The sequence below is a fragment of the Falco rusticolus genome, chromosome 7, assembly GCF_015220075.1.
Source record: "Falco rusticolus isolate bFalRus1 chromosome 7, bFalRus1.pri, whole genome shotgun sequence".
NCBI lineage: Eukaryota > Metazoa > Chordata > Aves > Falconiformes > Falconidae > Falco > Falco rusticolus.
In genome coordinates, this window is record NC_051193.1 from 5,176,529 (window position 1) to 5,199,583 (window position 23,055).

At 48.2% G+C, this 23,055-nt stretch overlaps 1 long non-coding RNA gene across 1 annotated transcript; it reads right to left on the reverse strand.

Annotated features, from left to right (window-relative positions):
• Positions 1-9,216: 9,216 nt before the first annotated feature.
• On the reverse strand, positions 9,217-21,913 carry LOC119150715. The gene is made up of 4 exons (XR_005105188.1): positions 21,904-21,913; positions 21,465-21,470; positions 17,932-17,949; positions 9,217-9,234 (listed from the first exon to the last, which is right to left on the reverse strand). It is a non-coding gene; the product is annotated as an uncharacterized LOC119150715 (long non-coding RNA).
• Between the last annotated feature and the right edge of the window lie 1,142 nt (positions 21,914-23,055).

Consider the following 23,055-nt stretch of genomic DNA (forward strand, 5'->3'; position numbering starts at 1 on the left):
ACAGGCAGCATCAAGATTTCAGGTGGTACAGAGGCACCTCCAGAAGGCAAGTCAACAGGCTCAGTGCTGCTTTCCGTTAAATAAGTGTAATTAAAAAGGTACATGTTTGGCAACTGCTCCTGCTCCCTAAGCCCAGGGAGCATCCAGGACAGCTGCTGCCTCAGCAGAACTCCCAGCAGAGGTAGGCTTTGGTCACTGGTTTCAGGCTTTTTTCCTGTTTAAGCTAGAAGGGTCCAATAAGCAAATAAGCTTTTGGCTAGATCTTGGCTTACGGGACAGCCTGAGGCTTTGAATCCCCCAGACTTGGCTCCAAGACTGCTCAGGAGTGCTTCGGACGCGTCCCTGGCTCACACCTTCCAGCTGCACTGCCTCAATATTTCCCCTTATAACCCATATCTGGAGTCTCCTTGGCAGCACTGGGGCTGAAATAAACTTCATGCTTTTTTTTCCCCTTGGCTGCAATCACAGCCACTGCCATCACCCGTTACCGAGATCCCTGACAGCCCGGCTGATGGACCTGTGCCGCCGAGGATCAGCTCCTCCGGCTCGCGTGGAGCCGCATGCCGAGGGAGCCGCAGGGGACGGAGCACTTTTCACTGCTCACCTGCCATGTAGAGAGGCTGTCGAGGTAGCGAAAAATGAGAATTTGCATGTTGGCTGGGGCCTTCCCGCTGTTACTTGGTTTGGCTTTCAAGCTCGACAGCTTCTTGTGTTTCCACGAGGTTGGCACGGCTTGTGCTGCGACCTGACCTACAGCTCCGCGGGAACAAAGTGGGATTCACTCCCCATCACCCAGGAAAAACCAACAGCGCCTTTTCCTGATGTGTTATACTCTCTTTGCAAGGGATGATGAAACGTCAGCTTGTCCACAACTGAAAATTCAAATACAAGGCATCAAAACATCCAAATTCAGCTACATGAAACTCCTTCAAAGGCCTTCGATTTGCAGAAGGGGTATGTTCCAGCTGAGACCTGAAGGCTGCTGAGCGTAGCAGGATGAAAATGCAGGATTCCCCCCCCCTCAGCGTGAAGCGCAGGCTGCTGTACAAGGCTGGCTCAAGGGTCTGCAGAAAGGTTTGCTGCATGAAGGAAGGGGCTTTTGCCCTGCCAGTGTTATCCCCAGATGCACAAACCCAGGAAGATTAGAGTGAAAAAACGACAAGAAAATATTTTAAACAATATTTTTTTGCAGGCAAGCTTTAACACAGTTTGTAAACCCAAGGCTGTGTATTGGGGAAGACACTGTTTTCCAGTGCTGGGGTGTAACCAGGGGACTGAGTGGGGAGAAAGCATCTCAGAGCAGCAGGCTGCATCCCATCTCCTTCCCACCCACGTACCTGTGATTTAACGAGCTTGCGGCACAATTGCTCCATTTCCTTCAATATTGTTCAGCTCAAAGTCAATGTGTTGTTCCCTTTATTGTGCTATCTCTTTGCGGTTCCTGCATTCATATTAATCATGGCATAGAAACCTAGACACAACTTCAGACACATTTTTCCATGATCGGTGGCACTGATGGAGCGTGGCTTCCTATGCCTTCCTGCTGCCCCCAGGGACTGCTTGGTGCAGGGTGGGAGTTCCTTCTGTGGGGCTCGGAGATGGCCCCAACAGCTACTTTCACTCTGCATCGAGAACCCTCACGGGCCTCCAGACCCAGCCTCTCCAGCAAATTCATTTTACATCAGCCATAGGTTCAGAAGTCACTGGAGAAGGCTCTACAGACAGGTGTGGTCACAAATTGTCCATTTCCTTGGGATAAAGGGCTGAAAGGGAAAACCCCAATATTTTTTTCCACCTGCTCGTGAGCTGCGTTGTGCTGTGGGATGGCAGGGTTTACAGTGGATGTACTGATGCCCAAGGTGGCTGTGGGTTCTCTTCCATGTCCTTGGGGAAAAGCAACAGCAAGGAGTGAATGTGGACCTCAGCTGAGTGGCCACAGTGGTTGGTGCTGGATTATGTTCAGTGCCAAAACCCAAGGGACAGGTGCTCCTAAGCCATGTGTATATATTGGAAAAAGCAATTGCTAGAGTATGCGTGTAGCTGAACCTTCATCCTTTGAACCAAACATTACTACTGCATGTCAGCAGCAGCTCGGAGCAGCGGGCCAGAGCAGAAGGCTTTCCTAGCACCCACAGAGGTACCTGGGGTGAGCACACCATCATGTCCCACACAGGAGAGCCCACTGATGCACAGTTAGGACAGGACTGTTTCCTGACAGATAAAAAAATAATAACCTGTATCCACCCATGCTATTGCTAATTAGCACTTGCAGGGCCGACTGCGGGGGGTCATACCAGCTTAATCAGTTGGGACTGTGATTAGAGCATGACTCCTTGGCTGGGAATCTTTCTTTCCAATAACTTTAACTTAACTTTCATACCATGTTCCTCACTTGTCCTCTTTTAAAAGCAGTAAAAGGTGGTGGGGGAGTTTCCAACACACTGGAGGTGATGCTGATTCATATGAGCACCAGGAGAAAACGCATTTCTTCAGCCAAGCACCCAAAGGTGCTGCTGGCAGCACAGCCCGAGCCTTCCCCCGCACCACACCGCGGCTGCACCTCCCCGAGCCTCAGCTGTTTCACAACGTGCTGCCAACAAGGCAGACAGTACCTTCCATCGCGTGAGATGGACTGGTGAAAAGAGACAGCGTAGGGCTGGCGCTGAGCCTGGCTGATGAGAATAACCCGAGTATTTAACGAAAAGCTGGAATATTTAGGCAGTGAAGCCCTTTCTGTGTTCAAGGGCTATTTAAACAGGCTTGGAACCAACAAAATGTTGGGTCTGTGCCAGCTCCTGCTCGGGTGCAAAAACTCTCGGCATTTTGCCCAAAATTTGCACGGTAGCAAGGGAGGACTTCTGGCGATGGAAAATGCTGGGGAGGTCCCTGTGGGCACCAGGGCTGGAGCCCCACTGAACTCAGTTTGTGTAAGCAAGCAGAGTAAACCCTGGAAAAGAGTGACCAAAAGATACGTTACGCTTTAAAACCAAAAGCATAAAAAATTTAACCTGTAGTAGCTTGATAACGATTCAGTGTTTGTTGATTCTCCATGCTTGCCTTATGGGAGAAGTCCCACGGAGTGCGGCTGAAAACGATAGCAAGTGAAGAAACATTACACAGAGGATTTAACAAAGAACTGTAAGTTACGGACCACCAAACACTCTATTGATGGGATCCTGGACTCAATGTCACCAGTCGAGGTTCCCCAACAGCACCAGCAGGGCCAGGAGCTCAGCACCTGCCATGAGTAATGCCTTTTTGCCAGAAAACAAGTACATTGCTCACCTGCCATGGAGCCTGGCCGTGTGATGGTGCCACCACCAGCCGGTCTGGTAGGAGATTGCTGGCATCAGGCACCAGCTCATGTTTCATTACACCTAAGGCCCTATTTTTGAGCAGTTCAGCCCCACGAGCATTCTTTTAAATTGCAAACCTTGCCTTTGCTTTTAAATTGCAGCGAGCTGGCATGCCTGGGAAAGAAAGGGCATGGGCTGTTCCTGTCAGGCAGCCAAGGGGTTAAAAGTAGGAGAAAGTCTTTGAAGAAAAACTGCTGATGGGCTTGAAGGAATCCTTTGAGGACAAAGGACAGAAACCAGTTCCTATAAAAATGTTTTTCAATATATTTCACAGACTGGACCCGTTTATATGAGTACCAAACCTGCCGTTCGGGATAAAAGCCACTGTCTGGCTGGTCCAGCATCCTGTCTCCGAGAGCAGCCAGCGCCGGATGCTTCGGAGGAAGGTATAAAAACAATGGAGTAGTCAGACACAGGAGAATCCAACCTCTTTCATCCAGACCTCTAAGAAAGATTAGTTTATATCCAGCAACCCATGATTAAATGTACTTTAACAGTTTGCCTGATTTTCTTTACTGACAGATCTCTCTATTCCTGGCATGGCATTTTCCATTTCTATTTCAGAGTAGTGAATCGGGGTCACAAAAGTAACAATTCCCTGTTTGATTTTTGGGGAAGCCTGGCAGTTTTGGTGCAAAGGGTGGAAGAAATGTTTGCTTGCAGGAGTCTGATGGGTGACGCTGTGGGCTTTAACCAGGATAAAAATAGGAACTGGTTACTTTCCAAAGGGAAAAATAAACTGCTAAGTTTCCACTGACTTGGAGTTGCAAAAATGCATTTTGGATTCTGAAGCACTTGGTAAAATATTGTGGTTTAGGCTCAGTAAATAGCAGAGAGCATTAGTTTAGAAATAGCAGTGTAAATACACAGCTTAATGGGATGGTTTGTTTCAGGTTCTTTTTTGGGTTATAGACTCATCAACCTGTTTTAGTTTACGTGCAACTTGCATTTCAGTTTGAAGGACAGCCCTTGGCTGGCCATGCACCTGAGCTGCTCAGCTGCTACCCAAAACCAAGCCCAACTATAATACATCTTTTTGATGTAGAGCATCATATCTAAGAAGATATTGGCAAAAGGGTTAAACTGCAAATCTTTAGACAACATCTCCCCTACAAACTGCTGTCAACCCCAGGGCACTGCCCTCAGCTCTCCATGTGGAAGCGGGGTTTGCAGGGGTCTGGTCCAGCTCAGGAGCTCTGCTCCCACCCCTGCAGTCAGATGGGTTGGGGTAGCTCCCTCGAGAAAAGCGTGGGGGAAAAGTAAACAAGGAGAGCTTGGCATCAACCCTCCTGCCAGCCCCATCATGCAGCACCAAGTGCTCTGTTGCCAGAAAGGGCACGTCTAAGCTTTTGCTTTAAACTTGATCTCAAAACTGAATGACCTTCCAACAGATGCTGGACGATGCGCAGTACTTCCAGGCAAAGCTGAATTGAAAAGTTGTTGTCAAAACTCTTGGGCCTCCCACACCCATGCCAGATGTGCTCGCACCGTCGGTGGTGCCCACCTTCAGCCTACAGCTTCGGAGCCCTGCCCGGTGCCAGGGACCCTCCTTGGGCACCTGCTGCAAGCTCCGTGTCATCCCCGCCGAGCTGCAGCCCAGGAGAGCTGGCTGGAGAAATCCTCATAGCTGTGCAGGGCAGCTATATATAGATTGTGGGTTCTAACACGGAGTTACTTATTCAAAATCTTTTTCAATCTCCTACCTCAGCACGTGTCCAAGGCAGATTTGAGAGGTGCTGAGATGCTGCAAGGGTGAGCACAGGGTGTCCCTGGGGGACAGGGGCATTCAGAGCAGGGCAGCTCTTTGCCACTGTTGGAAACAGGGTTGTGGCCCGTGTCACCAGAGAGACATGGAGCAGGCAGCCACCTCCACGTCTTGGCACACACCACCACCTTTTCTCTTCCAGATGCCTAAGGCACAGCACTCAGAGCGAGCAGCGACAGAAGATGAGATACCTGGGGTGCGTGCTCATGGCGCAGAGCCCAAAGAGCTGCATCCCACAGCAGGCGGGCGGCTTTCTGCAGAGGGGACCACCGACAGCAGGACCCTCCACCAGCCTGGTGGGCACTCATCTGACCAGGCTGCACTCAGCGCAACTCCTCCAGCTCCAGCTCGGCTTTGCCACTAGATGGCACAGGTCATTGAGAAATGCTTTATTTTATCAATATTCAGTCTTATCCAGAGCCAGCTCCAAGCAGCAGCCCCAGCCCGTGTGTAGGTGGTGGCCACTGGTACCTGCAAGCTTGCAGCAGGGCAGGGGGGAGCAAGGTCCTTGTCCAGCCAGAGGGTGGATGGCTCAGAAACCTGCCCGGTGCCTGCACACCTCTAGCTCAAAACTTTCCCAGTCCTGCTATCTTACTTCCAGTAATGGCACTTCTTTATTTTTTGCCAGCTATGGTAATGAAATATCTCTGTAAAGCTGCCAGCTCATATAAACCCTGGCTCATATATTACATAGGCCTTCTAAAATCATTTTTCACGGTGTATAAAACCAAATTAACAGGTGAGTACCAAACCAGCTCATTTTTTTTCCCCTATTAATTCTACAAATTCCAGATTTCACATGCATGAATTGGACCCAGGGTTCAGCATCAGAACTCCTGCCCATCCAGATCACACCTGAGTCAATACCTGTGGACAGTGGAGGCGAGCAGAGCTGAAGTGCTTCGGCTCTGAACAGAACCTGGACATACAGCCAGTACCTATATAAAGCGAGCCTAGGCAACAGCATTTCTTTGCTATCAGTCTAGATTTCAAAGCAAATTTCCCCTCGCTCTGCTCACAGCCCCCTGCCCTCAGCTCCCAGAGACCTTCTCGGGATCAGGTTTTACCAGCAGGAACGTTTATGGAGGGTGAATTTCAAAGCCACATGGATTCGTGGAAAATTAATTTCAAAGCACATGCCTGAGCACTTGCAAGCATCCAAGCGTTCATCTGATCAGGGACCAGGGCGGCTTCCACACAGCTCATCCGGTCAGTCCCACTCAGCCAAACACTAACTGCTCCCCAGAACGCTGCTCGGGGCTTCAGACAGCTTGAAAACACAACACGTGCTGGGGTCACCCTGAACCCTGTGACACCTGGGGGACAGTAATAATCAGGGGGGGGTGAAGAAAGATTAAATTAACTTTGTAAGTCAACTGCCTACTCATTTCCAGGCAGTGTGTGTGCTTTGTGATTGCAGCCCCTGAGCTTCCACTGAACCCAGAGTTTGTGGGGAAATGCAGCCATGGGGACGATGCTAATTCCAAGTACACAAGAGGAGCTGAATGACACATCTGAGCATTGCCGATGTTATAGGTTTGAACCTTGTAAAAACCGCAGTAGGAAAAATGGTTTTCTGTTCAATGTGGAAAAAAAAAAAAAAAAAAAAAAGAAGAAGAATTAAAAAAGGTTTTGCTGTTACAGCCCTGGGCCTGGCAAATAGAAAAGGAGAAAATTAAACCTGGGAATGCTTCTGTGAAACTCAGCCTGTCACTTGATAAACACAAATACATGCAGAAACCAAGCACCGGCAGCTTCCCTGAGCTAGATTATAAATCCCTGAGGACAGAGCCTGCCCAAGCGCAGGGAGCCAGCGAACACCCCCAGCCACCTCTGAGAAGCCACGTGGCTCTGTCCCCACTTTGGGGTTGCCGTTTTGGAGAAGATGAGCCCAGGGCCAAGCCTGAGCCCCAGTCTCAACTCAGGAGCAGATGCTCTGCGGCACCACAGCAGTCACCCTGTGCACAGCTGCTCTGGGGACAAACTCTGGTTTTATCTGTGCTGCCAGTGATGGGATGTGTTTGGGGATTTCTTCCCTTTCTCTAAACACAGCCATCTCCCAAATACTAGCCTCTCTTTGCCAGTTTTGCTTTGCAACAATGAAGGAAAATGTGCATTTTGTGTGATTTCTGACCAGCAAAGGACTGTCCCAGGGCACGGTGCCTCTTCCCCTCATACATCCTCCTGCACAGCCAGCAGTTGCCTTCCCAAGGTCAGGGCTGATACACCCTGACAGAGTTCATCTGTCCCTTCCAGCTCATCTTCCCTCAAGGTCCAGTTTAGCCTTTCACCAAAGTCCTCTGGACAGAAGAAGCTCTCTGGACCTTGCAGAGATCTTTCTACATGGTTGTCTTCTCAGACTCAGCAGCCCAGCCTGGTTTTAGCAAAGCATCTTCCCTGCCCGAATTAAGAGCATCCTCTGAACCCCTCTGTGGTGCAGATACCCAGGCTGAGCACCACAGCTGGCTTCCTGCTCAAACAACTGGTCTCAGGAGACCACATTTCATATGAGGGCTGGTGGCCACCAGGAACACTTGCCAGCGGGAGAGTCACAGTGCCCAGTTACCCCTCCCAGAGGCTCAGCATTGACCTCTGAAATCAAAGCAACCCCCCAAAACACTATTTTTTACATGAGCACCCCCAGCAGCGCTGGGCTGGCTCTTTCTGTAAATTACTGGCACCAAACAACCTTGCATTTAAAAAGCAGCTTCCATGCATATGTATCCATCAATTACTTATGCATAACATTTCAATGAGCATAAAAATTGGCTCATTTGAGCACAGTAAACAAACATTGAGTAATGTGAATTCCTAATAAATCTGCTATTCAGCTCCATTTAAATCAATAAAACAAGTCAAAACAACGCAGCTAACAAAATACACTGTCCATCAGTGCTGGAGCCCAGAGCCACTCATCACACGCTGGACTTTGCAGAAGCGCTCTCAGAAGCCAATTCACGCAGTAACTCTGGTCCATGTCACAAAGCAACATACTTTATGAATTATTTTTGTGCTGCTTGGTGTTTGATTGTAGAGCAAAGGAGACCTGAGCAAATAAGGCTGGAGGGTTCATCATGGTGCTCTGGTTTCTACTTCGAGGTGGTGAAGCATCGTGTGGTGGGACTGACGGGCTGGGTAACTGCAAGCCAGCTCCATCACCTAGCCTGGGGCACCCATGCAGCCAAGCAGAGGTTTAAGGACTTTGAAAGCTTTGGAAAGCAACAAAAAGCTGATTTCAGGCACCTTAAGAATTATGTTTTCAGATATTCTGGACCCAGAACTAGAAATTCTTCCACGTTCAAAGTGCAAATCCTCTTTAATATAAAATAGCTTGAATCAAATATGTTTCAGGTTACAGTTGGGTTTGGGGGTTGTTTTGCTTTTTAATAACCCTGCTGCCAATAACATCTAGTGCTCCATGAGAAATGTTTGTGGCGTTAATTGCAATTAAAAAAAAAAAAAGTAAAAAAAAAAAGTGAGCCAGCAGTCCAAACCAAAGTCTGCCTGGAAAGGCTTTAAAGGAGAAAATAAATTCACAGGCTGCACCAGTTCCTTTTTATGCCTGCATGTGGAAAACGTTAAACACATCCACCAAGGAGGTGAGGGTCCCCACAGCATCTCCCACCAGTTGCGCCACAGGCAAGCAGAGCGCCCTGCGGGTGCATGTTCATACAGCTTTTTGCAGAAGCCAGAATAGATCTTCTTTTTTTGCCTGGATATCCCATATGAGCTCCATTTTCCAAGCAGATTAAGAAAATAGATGTAAAACCCAAAACCATCCTTGCAGATTTCCAGTTGGGCAGGCACCTTGTTAACCTGATGGCCAGCACTGGGGGCACTGGTGGTCCAAGGGCGGCTGTGAACATCCCCACATCCCTGGGGCAGGACCAGAGGCAGGGGATGGGCAGGGGACAGAGATCCGTGATCTGCTGCCAAGGTGCTCCACAGGTGGAGAGATACGGCGCAGTCCAAAGACTCAGTCTTTGCTTTTCAGCTGGTAACATTTGTAAGGGTACGAGCTCAAAAAGCATGGATTACACGTGAAAGGTCGTTCACAGTATAGGAGATGTGGGATTGCGTAGAGAGATCTTCAGAAAATGGCAAATTGTTTTTCTCATGGTCAAAACCAGGCTTGAAACACAAATATCTCTAGTGAATACCATCCCCAGTTGGTAATAGAAGACGAATCCACTTGCCACAGGAGCCATAAAGCCTAACCAGAGACATCTATTTTCATTTCAGTTTGACTACTCTCAGATGCTCATGTTCATTAGAGCCCAGTTAGCAAACGACCAGCACTGGAAAGAAACATAAAAACCGACAGCATCTTCTACAAGCTTAACTACCGGCAAAGTCCATGGAATAGAGGTCTGTGAAGTTTTCACAATTAAATGTAAGCAAAATGCCATAAGTAGTCACTTACTACAGACCTCAGGGTGGTTTTTGCATGTGGTGCTGTATCTTCCATCAACCTAATAGCACCATTCATTGAGGTAAATCACAGCAAGGGTAAAGGCAAGGTGGAAACTGTGAGGTCACGGGCACAACCAAGGAGCAGAATCCACCTCCAGCTGCAACGATAACTGGAGGTACGGGGATTTTTTGGACTGGCCAGGTAGGGACAGCTTTGGAGCTAGCCCAAGCGTAACCAGCTGCTTCAGACTTCTCAGCCTTTTTTGTGCTAAGCCTCATTACAACCATGTGCCACAGAAAACCTCCACTCGCTTTGCCACACTCAAACCTTGACCATCTCAGGAGCAGTTTTTTCTCTTCCTACACACCTTCACAATGCCTTTGGTGGGCTGTCCTGAGCTGGGTGCTGGCACAGAGCCTTGGTAGAGGAAACAATTAATTATACTATCTTTTTCTGGGCTGACTACGATGGTGTTTTCAACTTTCTTCCCCAAAAGGCTTTTTTAGGTGAGTGCTGGGGCTGAGGCTCAAGGCTGGAAAATAGCACCCGAAGGCAGAGGGCTGAATAAACACCCAGCAAAGGTGTGTGTGTGGGGTATGTTGCTCATGGGGTAGCTTTTATTTCACCTGCCTCTCCAGCAATGTTTTCACAGCAATGTAATTACACAGACGGCAAATACATGGAACGAGAGAAATCCAAGAACCGGGGGTTAGAAATGACCCCCCCATCAGAAACTTGAGGCTGCCATTAGCAAGGAGGGCAAAGCCTTCATTAGAAATACACTTTTTTGACTCACAAATTAATTTCTGTGGCCTGAAATGAATTTATCAGTAAGTTATAGAAGCAGTCAGCACACACATATGGCATCAGATCGCATCGACTAGCTGAATCCTCAGTGCTGGGTTACAGCAATGCTTTCCCTTTGCAGATTTAAAGACCATGGCCGAACAACAGCATGAGGAACAGAGGAACAATTTATGCAGCTTTGCATTTAGAACCAATTTCAACATTTGCTCAGAAATTTCTCCAATGCAGACACCAGCTGGACTGCACAACCCCCTTCGGGGAAGCAGCTGGAGCAGGACTGCAAACCGCTGCACTGCTTCCATCCCTGGATTTTGGATGGGTGAAAGGCGGGTTGGGATTTGGTCTGATACTGGTTGTACACAACAGCCACCATGGGAAGAAGAGCTGGAACCATTATGGAAACATCATGGTAACCAGAGGGAGATCACACTTTAAGCATTTCACTGTTGCTCATGACTGTGGGTCCTTGCCCACGCTCCACCCTGCCATGCCCATCCCTGCCCGAAGCTGCCCACTGCAGGGACCAGGCACCTTTCAGCACATCCCAGGTCTCTGCAGCCCCCAGGAAGCACTTCTTTAGCCACAAGGAGTGAGCATCATCCAAACAAAGGACTGAGCTGGGGGAAGGCTCAACCACCAAAAAAACCCCAGGAGACTTTTCAGCAGTCTTGTGTTGTACCCAGAACAGGATGATGCTGCAAAAGGCAACGTCCACAAGCCCCGTTTTATTTTTATTACCCCTCAGCCAAAACAAAAGCAAAATAAAAGGCACAATAATAAAGGGGAATCTGAATCTCTCCTGATCGGATTATTTTCAGCCAGCTTCTCTCAGATTTTCCTCTACTAAAGCATCAGAGAGGGAAGGGGGCTTTGCAACAAGGCAGCTCCGCAGACCAGCTGTGGGGATGAAGGGTTTTGCTGTGCAGGCAAGGCGGTTTAGGGCAGGTCACACAAACAGATTTTAATTTTTTTTTGATTGACGCTACCAAACAGTTGCATGTTTTTTAACTAAAATAAGGAGCAGAAAGCACACAGTGGTGGAAAGCACACAGGGACTCTCAAGGGACAGGACAACTCTTGTTTGCACAAGCACCAAGCATGGGAGGTGTTGGTACACCAGTTAGCTGTACCGCAAGAGCCTGACCACAAACCTCCTAAGACCTTGGTGACCATAAACACCCATGGCTCAACTAGCACAAGGGGAAACTGAGGCACATGAAAGCAAAGTGATTCCCTCCAGGTCCCTCAAGCCCAAAAGCAAGGCAAACCCCAGCTCAGGGACCAGCCCCAGTGCCCTCCCCACAGCCAAGCTCTAATTGTTTAGAGGCTTAATAAGTTGTAACTTAAAACTAGTTTATGGCTGTACATAGAGAAAAAAAAAAAAAGTCCTGTCGTAAAGTATTTATTACACTTCCTTTGGAAATGATGACAGTCCTCCAGTGAATGTTTTTATTGTTATTCATCATCTTTCGAGAGGGTTAGACAGCTCTGAAATACAGCTTTAATATGAGAGCCAAATGAGAAAGTGCAGATTTAAGGGAAACCTCGGCAGATCAAGTTTCACTCAGTGCCTGCAGCACTTACAACATGTGTTTCTGATCTGCAGCTCGACTTTGTTGTACCCAAACTGAAACTGCATTAAATTCGCTTCACAGGAATTGCAAAAGGACAAGAAACACACACAAAACCCAGCTCATTTTACGCTTGTGACTCCTGCGTAATCCATGACCTGGAGACGGAAGCGGGGCTTATCCTGCCGCAGGCTGCGACGTCACCTTAGAAACGTGATAAGCAGAACTGGTTTCCCATTTTTACCAAGTTTGTGCTTTGAGCAAACCAAACTAAAGATGCAACTGGAAATGGTAAAAAGTCCTGCCAGGCCCCTGCAGGGCAGTGCTGCAGGTGAAACTTTTAAGCAGAGAATCTGTTTGGAACAATATGCCAACTTTTCCTCAATTAAAAAAACCCTCGTGCATGCACAGCCCATGTCACCCTGCCCACAAACAGTGCCCTGAAGCCCAAAGCCCAGGAGAAAGGGCTCACCTCTCACAAATCACCTCTGTCTCTTCACACCAGCTCTTGGGAAGACAGGGCTGGAGCAGAGGAAAACCTACAACAACTCAAGGAACATCTTTGGGCTCAAGATACCACGATGTGCTATTTATAATTACATGTCCTAATGCAAGAGTGCCTGTCTGAGAAACAGGCTGCTTTGCCAAGCCCTGGAAACAAGCTTGTCCTGGCCAAAAACCTGGAGAAAGAGAGTTACGCAGCTCCAATAAGAAACATCCACTGAATCCTACTGCATTTTATCACCCTTTTCCTTTAAGGCATCCCTATAAAAGGCAGGAGTGAGGATGCACCATGTGCTCTCCCACAGACCCAGCCTCTGCCACCCACTCCAGCAGGGCAGGGATGGCTGGAGACAGAAAATTCCTCCACATCTCATTTAAATCATGGACATGATGAATTCCTGAGCTTTATGGCTCCTATAAATACTCACCAGCATAGCCCTGTTACCATTCCCTGTAACAGCCTGCAATGAATCCTAGCAAAACGGCTACGTTCAGAGGAACCAAGCATGACCAGCTTTCTTGTTATATTCCAGACAGATAAATATGGACCTGTATCTCCACCTGTGGTTTGGGCAGAAGATTTTCTGGGTGAAAAGGAGGGGGAGAAGAAGAAACCCATATAACCCACAGAATTTTCTCATGAGAGTGTGAAGTGATGGTAGGGCAGCATCCCAACCACTTCATCCTGGGTACCACCGCATCCCAATCACATCACCTCAGCTACAACTGCATCCCAACGTCATCACCCTGGGTACCACAGCATCACCCTGTTGGCAACCCCTGGCCTGTATCACCCTCCCAAAAGCTCCAGGCTCCTTTGTCTGATTTAACAAAGGACCGTCCCTGCAGATGCTGGGGGAGGAGGGAGGATTCCCCGAGCGCTGGGCAGCAGATGCTGGGGAGCCGTTCAGCCTGATGCCTGTTTTCACTTTGTTTAACAGCTGCCCTTTGGATCGTGCTACTTTGCAGGCTGCGGACAAGGCCGTCGCAGGAAACGCAGCCAAACATTTACCTACCCCACTTTGATTTAAAACAGCTTGAGAAGGGCTGAAAGTCCGTATGTCAACATTTAGCTAATCCAACCTTTCCTCCTGCCAGAGAGAGCAAGCACTGAAGAGTTAATGAAAATAACTACTCTGCCCTAAAGAAATCATAGTTTGAACATAAAGTCATGCAAACTCCAATCACCCTCGCTTAACACTTGCGCAGAATTATTTTAACACTTGATTTTAACTTAAATAAACACCCTCAGTGCTCCAGACAGGGGCGTGGGAGCTCCCTGCTGCTGGGCCACCAAAAAACAAGGCAGGAGGCGTCTCCCCCCACCAATATGAGAAGTCAGTGACATCTGTGTTCACGAAAGGACAGACAGCATCCTGAACTCAACAATGCTACCGTGGCTTCACTCCATGTCAGCTTAAGCTTTTCTTTTTTTTCTTTCTTGTTTTTTTTTTTTTTTTTTTTTAAGCTCCTGCTGCACTGCTGAAAGGATGCAGCTAATTTGGAGCCACCCTGGAGACATCTGCAAGGCGAGACGTTCCCCGGTGACTTCTCTGTCCAGGATGGTCCCAGCCCCAGTGACCTGCTGAGAAACGCTGCCCTAACGCCCTGGATGGCAATTTGTACAGGGCCTTTTTGGGGAAAAGGAGGGACGAGGCACTCATCTCCCTGACCCCGGGACTGGGATGCTCAGAGAGCAGGTCTCGCCTCCCATCTGGGCTGCAAGCTCAGAGCGGAGCCAGTCGGTCTGACAACCACTGGCTCTTCCTTGCTTATAAATGCTGAGAACATCAGATAATCCGGGGAGGTCAGGGTCAGCTGTTGAGACTGCTTTATCCCGGCCATAGAGCAGCTCTGCATGTGTCCGGGTACCGGGGACGCCACAGCCTCTGCCTTTTTATACTCAACATTATTTTTAAAATACCTCATTTATTAGCTCTTGCAACAGATCTGAGGAAGCACAAAAGGAAAACCGCTACAGATTAGCGAGATTTCTACATTTTTCCTGATTCCACACAGCAGCAGAAATCTTGCTTCCCATCTCCAAGCCCCGCTCCACCGCTCCCCGCTCTTTACAAACAATAAGCTGCTCATAAAATTTAAGGTCAGGGCCCTTGGCTCATCTCATCTTCCCTGCTTCATATTGCAGAACTACATTGCTTTATAACATCCTCCCTGCTATATCATGCAGAAGATGACCGAGCTCTGCTGAGCCCAATAACTGTTTGATTTAAGCATCTTTTCCAGATAGCATATATATTTTTGCTGCTGTAGATCTGCTGGCAATTCCTTCACAAGCGATGGCCTGAAGCCAGAGGCCACAGAGGGACTTTTCCAGGGTGCAGATTAAATAGTGAAGCTGTTTGCCCCAGATGCTGTGGATTTCACACATTCTCGTTCCATGCAAGGAAGAATATTTGTTGTGTTCTGGGGTAGGTTTTTTTGTTTCTAAACTCTTGCGCTACTTTAAAAACCCTGATATGGACAACTCCTTCGGTGCTTGGGATGGACTTTTTGGGGAGCACCCTGGCCTATTCTGCATGGCTGGCGAGCGATAATGCACTTGGCCCTGGACACATGGGAGCCATAGCTTTAAACTTTGCATTGCACTGAGTGGTTATCTGGCACAGTCTATTGCTTTTGCAAAGCTAAAAAAAATCAAACCAACCCAAAAAACAATAAGAAGACCCCAGGCTGTCCCTAGAAGAATAGAAACAAATATCCAAACCTTAAAGGTTTTCACAGAACCCCAAAACTTACTCTGCAGCCAGCTGCGCTGCAGCATAGCTCCCCCTCTAAGCACCACCCATGCCAAGCTGCTGCTAGCCCAACGCTGCAGCGAGGTAGCCAGAAACAGTCCCCCAGGCACACAGCTCTGCCCCACACCTCTTATCTCACCTCCCTCCAGTCTTTAGAAATGGGTTCTAGACCCATTTGCTCAATAGGTTTTCATTCTGAATTCGGTTTTTCTCCAGCACACGCCAAAGCAGCGTTGGGGCGGGGGCGGGGGGGGAGGGGGGGGGTGTCGCTGGCTGGTACCTCACCCCACTGCAGGGGCTGGCCAGCTGCGGTGCTCCCAGTCCTGCATCCTCCTGCAGAGCAACCAGGCAACCAGGAGCAAAATGCCAGCTGGTGCTTCTAGGTCACGTGTTTGGAAACAGACAGTCAGACTCCCCAGAATCACGCCATTTATAAACTATCAAAAAGATAATGAGGGCTTTGGGGAAGGACAGGTTGGCCTCTGGGTTCAGAATCAGTCCAGCACCCACAGGTCACGTGTTAATGCTCGTCCCTGAAAACAGGTAGAACAACAAGTTTTTCAGTTTCCGAGTAGGAGCTGCATTCTCACGCCATCTTTTCCAGGAGTCACTCAGTGAAAAACTGCCCTCACGTGGTCTGCAAACCTCGTGAAAGAGCAGGAGATGGGCAACGAGCAGAGGGCCCAGGGCCACGAGCTGGGGTGCTGCAGGTCATCCCCTCCCCAGCACCCAGCGGGTTAATTAATCTCTGCCGCTGTTCACCCAGGGTTGGCCCAGGGAAGCTGGCACCCAGCTGAGCAATCCCACACAGCTCAAGCACCGCCACAAGCATTGCTTCCCTCCCACGAGCCCAGATACTGAGCAGGTAGGACCCAATTTTAAAATATTTACGGTATGTAAAAGCAAAAGGCACATTTATAAGTGGAAAAGTCAGGACTGCTGAAATAGAGAGTGGTAAAAAGAGCGAAGTTACAGAAAGTTCAGCATGGCCAGGGAAGCAGGCAGAGCCCTGCAGCATTGAAACAGTGGTACCCAGTCCTGCGTAAACATAAAATTTCTTAGTCACCCTGCATCCCTCATCCAGGGCACCCTAGCATCAAGAACAAGCCTTTCTCCTCAAGCAATTCAGCATGGGCTCACTGCTCATCAGCTGCCTGCCTGATGCTCTTGTTTTTCATGCAATTAAGTGTCTTTGTTTGCATCATTCTCCCTGAGATCAGTAAGAGCAGAGCTGCACGGGATCCTCGCAGGCTCTGCAGCCGGCGGGAGGGCAACCCACTTTTGTTTCCAGGATTTCACGTGCACCAGCTGCCTGCAAGCATACTTACTTCTTTAAAAAGCATTTTCCCCTGTAACTTGGCACAAAATCTGATTGCCACAGTATTTTTCCTTCTTTAAATAAACAGCGTAACATGTGATAATTGCACTCTGTGGCTGGAAACTCAAAACAACCAAATACAAACTTGGGGGTATTTGTCTGTCACATCAGCTGTGGAACAGCTTAAAATCTCACACAAACCAGCTGACACGCTGTACCCTGAGAGAAGGGTACCCCTTTTCTGTTGCTGTTGCTTTTGTGTTTTTTTTTAAAAAAAAAGAAGAACCATTCCTGAAGGAAGCATGGCTTGGTTGCTCTGTAGAGATAGAGCCCGTCCCCTGTGGCTGGGGGTTTATGCCATGGCAAGACAAGGCTGAACAGCACTTGCTGGGCACACAACCCTCTTCAGGCACTTCTGGTGGGAAACCTCACCTCCACAGCAAGTTGCAATTTGCATTTATGATGAGCAGGGAAGTATTTTAAAAAAAAATAATAATAAATTCACTTTGTGCTGAGAACTATCCCACTGCCTATCCACTGGGGCTTGCAGTGGACAGATGGGGCTGCTCGCTGATGCGGCACCAGCAAGGGAGCAGGCATTGCTTCTGGCCTGGGGTGGAGGACCCCGAGGCTGCATCCTTCACTCCAGCCGCTTGCTGGAAGCAGATGGCAGAGTATTTTGCATTCACATTCAAGTTGAGCGTGAAGGAGAGCGTGTACTTTGCTAACAAGAGATCCGCTACTATTTATCTTACATGGGTGACTTCACTGTAGAAATAGTACCAAAGAGAGGTTTAAAACCTATTCCTCAGCAAGCCACTTTTTCTAAACAGCATTTGGGAAAAGAGTAGAGCTCAGAAAATAAACAGAACAAAAATTTAGCATGGGTGTTTTAAGCAAACTGTTATCGTTTCACAAATGTAAGACTTTTTTATATCTTAAGGTAGGAAATTTACAAGTTTACTGTCCTCCATCACTTTTTTAAACTTTATACCCCAATTATGGATCTTCCAACAGCAGTTTGGTTTCTATTTCTTTGTTTATCACCAAATGCCAAGACATTTGTTCACGCAGTTGCCCTTAGGTAAGGGCCTTTTAAGAAACCAGCCCCTGGATCTGCAGGTGCAGAGATGCTCTCGCCCACAGGTCACCGCATAGCTCACATTATTATTTTTTAATGCTTCCTCAGAGTGCAACAGGATGGACCTGGTGTAGGATGCTGATGGATGAAGCTGTGGGCAGGAGGGAAATACCTGCTGACGACGCCTGGCCACGGGCCAGCCTGCGGGACCGCAAATGGAGCGAGGACTAACAATGTCAGGAAGTTGTTGATAACTGACTCAATGCCCACTAACGACATTCGCTTCCTTTATTTCCCACCTTTCACTACTCCAGGCTCAGTGCCTCTGCTGTGTAATAACAGCACGACAACAAAACCTTGGCACCTGCCTGGCTCTCGCTGCTAGAAAACTAGCTAGCTTGCTAGTTAGTGCGAGAGCCGCTGCACTAACGCACGAGGAAGTTTCCACTGGACAGAACAGATTCTTTAAATTATGAATATATTTGAAAAAAATAGATAAAACAGCTTATAGACTTCATTCTACTTTTGCAGCAAAGGGATACTCCTGCACAAGCTCTCCAAGGTGTAGACATTATCAGCTCCTGCCGCAGCATCAGTACCTTATTTCCCAGTGGGCAGATTAAACCTCCCTGAAGGCCACCGTTGGAGTCCCTACAACGTGGGTAATGTTGCTGCAGCCCAGGGAATGCCACAGGGACACCGAAATCATCGCCACAGTGTCAGCGACTTGCAGAGGTACTTGCAAAGCTTTGAAAGGATTCAAACTATGACACTACCTGGGTCTGGCCCGTGATAAATCCTATTTATGATCATATCCCAGGGTGCTTGGAGGGGTACAGACAGCCTTGCAAACAGGTTAAATGTTCACTGAGAGCAGAAGTTTGACAAAGCGGTGGAAACAGTAAGAGGGCCCAAAGAAATACAACCTTAGGTATTATTTTCTTTTAATACTACTCATACTTACATGCTACAGGCTTTACAGTTACAATATCAGGCCAGTGCACAAAAAAACTCAAAGCCTGCTTTTAACACTAAAAACCAAGGATTCAGTTTTCAATTAAGTTGGAGCAAGTAAAGAACACTGATTCATCCCGCCCAAGGCTTATGTCAACTGCCAATTCATCAGGTGCTAGCACCAATTCAGAAGCAAGAAAACCAGCTTGTTACCATTTAAAGAAAAGTTTTGAAGGGGGGGGGGGAACGTTTAAAAAAACAACCCAAGGATCTCACCAGATTTCAGGATATTTAGCAAAATCAAACTGGAATGAAGGTGAAAGTGGGGATGTGTGAATATGGGCAGACAAAAGAGTTTTCAAGAGTTCTGTGGCCCATTTTCTCCCCCCTTACTTCTAGAGGTGACTTGCATAGCTGGATAAATCTGCTGGTGCCTGCAGGATGCTGGAGAGTTTCCTCAAGGAAACCCTCTTATATCACCCTCAGTCATCCAGCAAAATTTGGCAGCTTCTCTTCACAAGGTTAAAACCATCACTGAGGTTTAAATATGAAGGCATCCTTGGCTTAACTAGTCTCTATTTTAATTGAAATATTACAGCCCCATCCACAGGGAGGTATAAAGTACTGTTTTTGTAATGATACAGGCTACAGCTGCCATTGCCACTGAAAAGGTCTGAGCAAGCAAATGGGTGAAATAAAACTAGAAATGGTGTTCTGCTTTCTGGTCTGCCACATCGCTGCCCCTGGACCGTTGTAGACAACCCTGCTTTGGGAGGACACAGAGCTTCAAAACCCACGTTGGAAGTAACACAATTATTACAGGCTTTATGCATCCAAAGACTTCTGAGGTCTTTCCGACTGCTGGAAGACTTGGAACTGGCTTGTGCGTATTTTGGATGACCTATTTATCCCAGAATTGGCAAGGCTAGGGAGCAGTTTTCCTCACCAGGCAGGTCTGGGTCATGGGGAGTTGGTAGGAAGGAAGGAGGTGGAAACCTTGCATAAATAACAGCCCTCACCCCTTCCAGCTCCCTGCCTTGTTGATCATGCCCATTCCTTGGCAGAAAGGAGATGGGACAGGGGGGTCTGGTTTTGTTTTGAAAAAAGTAAAATCCCTTTTTCAACTGAATTACATAGCCAGAGCCTCAGATCTCTCGCCAGAGGCATGTTCTCACTGTCAGTAACAGGCTTTAAAAATAAATATGCCCTGTGCCTGCCAGTAACGGGTCTTCTCTAATTAATGAAGCATCCTGACTGCCTTTGCCGAAGAATTTTAGGCCTCTAGTGCTGAGCCAGCGGCTGCCTTTAGGGACTGCTCTCCATTACACAGGGCCTGGATGAACTCTGCTGGGTCCCTCACTAATCCAGCTCCTTCTGAGAGCACTGCCCCCATTTCCACCGGAGAGAGGCAGCGGGGTGAGGAGCTGCCATTAATGTGTTAATGGGGTGCCAATGAGGCAAAAAGGACATGCCACCGAGGTCTGCACTCAATCATGGTCAGCACCACAAGTCCCAGGAGATCTATGGCACAATATGCCAAGCATGCACAACATCTCAAGGTCTTTTCTGTACACACACATGCTGTAGGGTATCACATATACTGTATTATTCTCGCAGTGGACCCTAAAGATTAATTATTAAGAGCAATTTGGCTTCCAAGAATTCTCTACACCATGCATTTACTAGCCCAGGTGGATTTACTAAGGAGCAGGAGTGCACTGAAAAAAGGTGGCCATGCCGGATCACACCCAACCCAGACACCTCTCACCCCATCTCCTGGAGCAGTCCTGACAGGAACACAGGGAAAACTCCAGGAATCCCTCCCCGAAGAAACCAGGCGGGCCCTCTGACTTCCCAGCAAGCAGGCTAGGGACTACACCGCGCCCGTCCAGCCTCGCACTCCCCATCCCTTTTCCTGCCTAGGAACTGCAGGAGAGACATCGTCCCACCACAACAGCTTTTGATGCTACTCTACAGCATCCCACCGCCCAGCCCTCATCGCCTGCTTTTGCCCAGTTGCCCGAGTTCTGACATGACCCCTGAAAGCCTGGGGTGAATTCTCCCATACCACATTTTTTTTCCTTTGACTCCTTTCTTCATCTGGATGGAGTCTTTCTCCATCTGTGCTTCCGCACAGGGGAACCCCTGCATCCTGGAAGCAGTTTTCCTGCAAGAGGAGCTACACTTAAAGGAACGAGAAGGGCTGTACAGGTCCAACCTCTACTTTCTGCCTGGGTCAAGCATAACACAGCATTTGGATGAAATCTGGCTACCATCCTCTCTGTTCCCTGCCCCACTCCTGCTCCAGCAGCCAGAGTTTTTCTCCTTCAGTTTTACCTGCCTTTTTCTTCTTGAAGCTATGCAACTCACATTAAAAAAACTCAGTTCAGTGCTGTGGGTGAGCTGTCTCAGAGGCGAGGCTGGTCCTGTACCAAAGGCCGTGGTCATTTGCTGCGGTGCACCGAGCCCTGCTCTGCAGCTTTATCTTGACGTGGGATGCAAATACTGTAACGCATCCACTCAACTCACACCCTACATTCCCCATGTTTGAACTGCTTGAGAATAGCCACAGCCACAGGGATGACTGCCTTAACTGTTATCCCATTTGTTTTTACCTCCACTCTGGCCATTTCCCAGTTCCTTGCTCTCTCCAAGCAAGCCTGTACGTTTCGGCTCCAGAACTGGCTTGTGGATTTGTAAGCTTTGGACACCAAAACCAGTTTAAAGAGGTAAAAGAACTGGTGGAGGACGGACACCCCCCCGCCCCAGCCACACGATGCTGCAACCATGTCCTGCCATGGCTGCTCCATCCCTAGTGGCACCTAGCCCTTGGCCCACCCCCTTCTCCTACTATTTTTATATTCTTATTTAACATGCTGTCTTTTTCTCACTAATTACACTTGAGGCCCTCAAGCCACAATTTTGAAAAAAACACTGTTTTCTTAGGTGATGAGAAGTTCAGCTTCCTCAGCTGATGAGTAGTCCCCTGCAGACAGAGCACTGAAGGGGGACGGACATCACCGGCACGGTATCTGGAGCACACGTGAGAAGCCAGCAAGAACAGAGACAACCAAGCTCCTGTTGCTCCAGCACGCAGAAGAGAGTGAAATTATAATCCCAGAGATAATAAAGAGGTTTTATTCCAGCTGTCACTCAATCTCCCTCCACTCCTCGCCTGCCCCCCAGAGAATACTTTTAAAGGCCACAGACTTGTAGGTGATGATGTTTTATTACATCTCAAAAAGAAATAGGGGAAAAAAAAACCCTAACACACAGAGGAATGCAGTTTCATTTGCAGTTTCCTGAAACCTGAGCAGAAAGTTTATAAAAACTTTGGGTCATGTTTGGAGTTAGGAAACAGAATGAGAAATCACTCTCCTTTTCCTCTTTCTGTTTGCTGAGCAGCACCACCAATCCCACAACCTTCCCACCACTTTTTTTTTTTTTTTTTCTTTTTTCCAGCAGCATTGCAGTTCCAAGCCTTGCTCTGTTGGCTTGGACATAAATCAGAAAGCGAGGGTCTGAACAAGATCCTTCTTGTAGTTCACACACCCTTGTATAGGAAAAACACAAAGGATTAAGAAAGCAATTCGATCCCCACTTCCTAAGTCTGAATTGGCTGGAAACTGCCGTTACTTCAGGTCAAAAGAAAAGCAGAAAAAACCCCAACCTCCAAATGTCAAAACAAAACAACAAAAAAAGATGTTTTCCCTAAAAAGTAGGAGCTGACATTTGAAATAAGGAGAGGAGCCAATCTGAGCCATCCTGCAACATCTCCATCACCCATGACCCTTAAAGGGCCACTCGTAAAACTGCTTTGGGCAAACCCACACCCAACTAGAGACTGTCCTGGAAACCCGTTGCCAGGGCTAGCTTGCACCAAGGCCACCAGGGATTAGGGACACTGCTGATGGGATGTGGGCCCCTGCACACCGAGCATGACCAGCCGTGGGCACAGACGGCCCGGCTGCAAAGCAGGGCTTGGGGGGCTTCCCAGGAGCAGGGATTAGCAAAGGCAGCCCATCACGAGTGGCCAAGGGGAGGCCAGGCCCTAAGCACCCTGTCCATTTGTGGAGGTATCTGAGCTCCCATGGCCATCACCCAGCCAACCAGCCCACTCCATTTTACCCCTAAATAAATTTTCCCTAATTTTTTGCAGCCTCAAGCCTCCAGCTATCCGGCCGGGCAGATGCACGACAGCCACAAGACACCATCTGCACCTCTGAGCATTCCCCCCCCACCCATTCAACGACCCATCAGCCCATAACGCACCATTCCCATGGCTACGTATACCATAAAGCAAAGGTGCAGAGTCCAACAGGAGTGCCCCCTCATCGCATCTCCCAGCTGCTGCCAGCACAGGCTGCCAAGCATGAAGAAGAGGATAAAAAGGTCATGTGGCCGCTTCTTCCACTCATTTCTAGCAGCAGCAAAGAGAAGAAAGCAGGCTAGAAATCAGGGTGGCATATTGCACAAGGCAGCTGAAATAAATTTACAAAAGCAGCTTTATTTTAGTATTTCCCAAT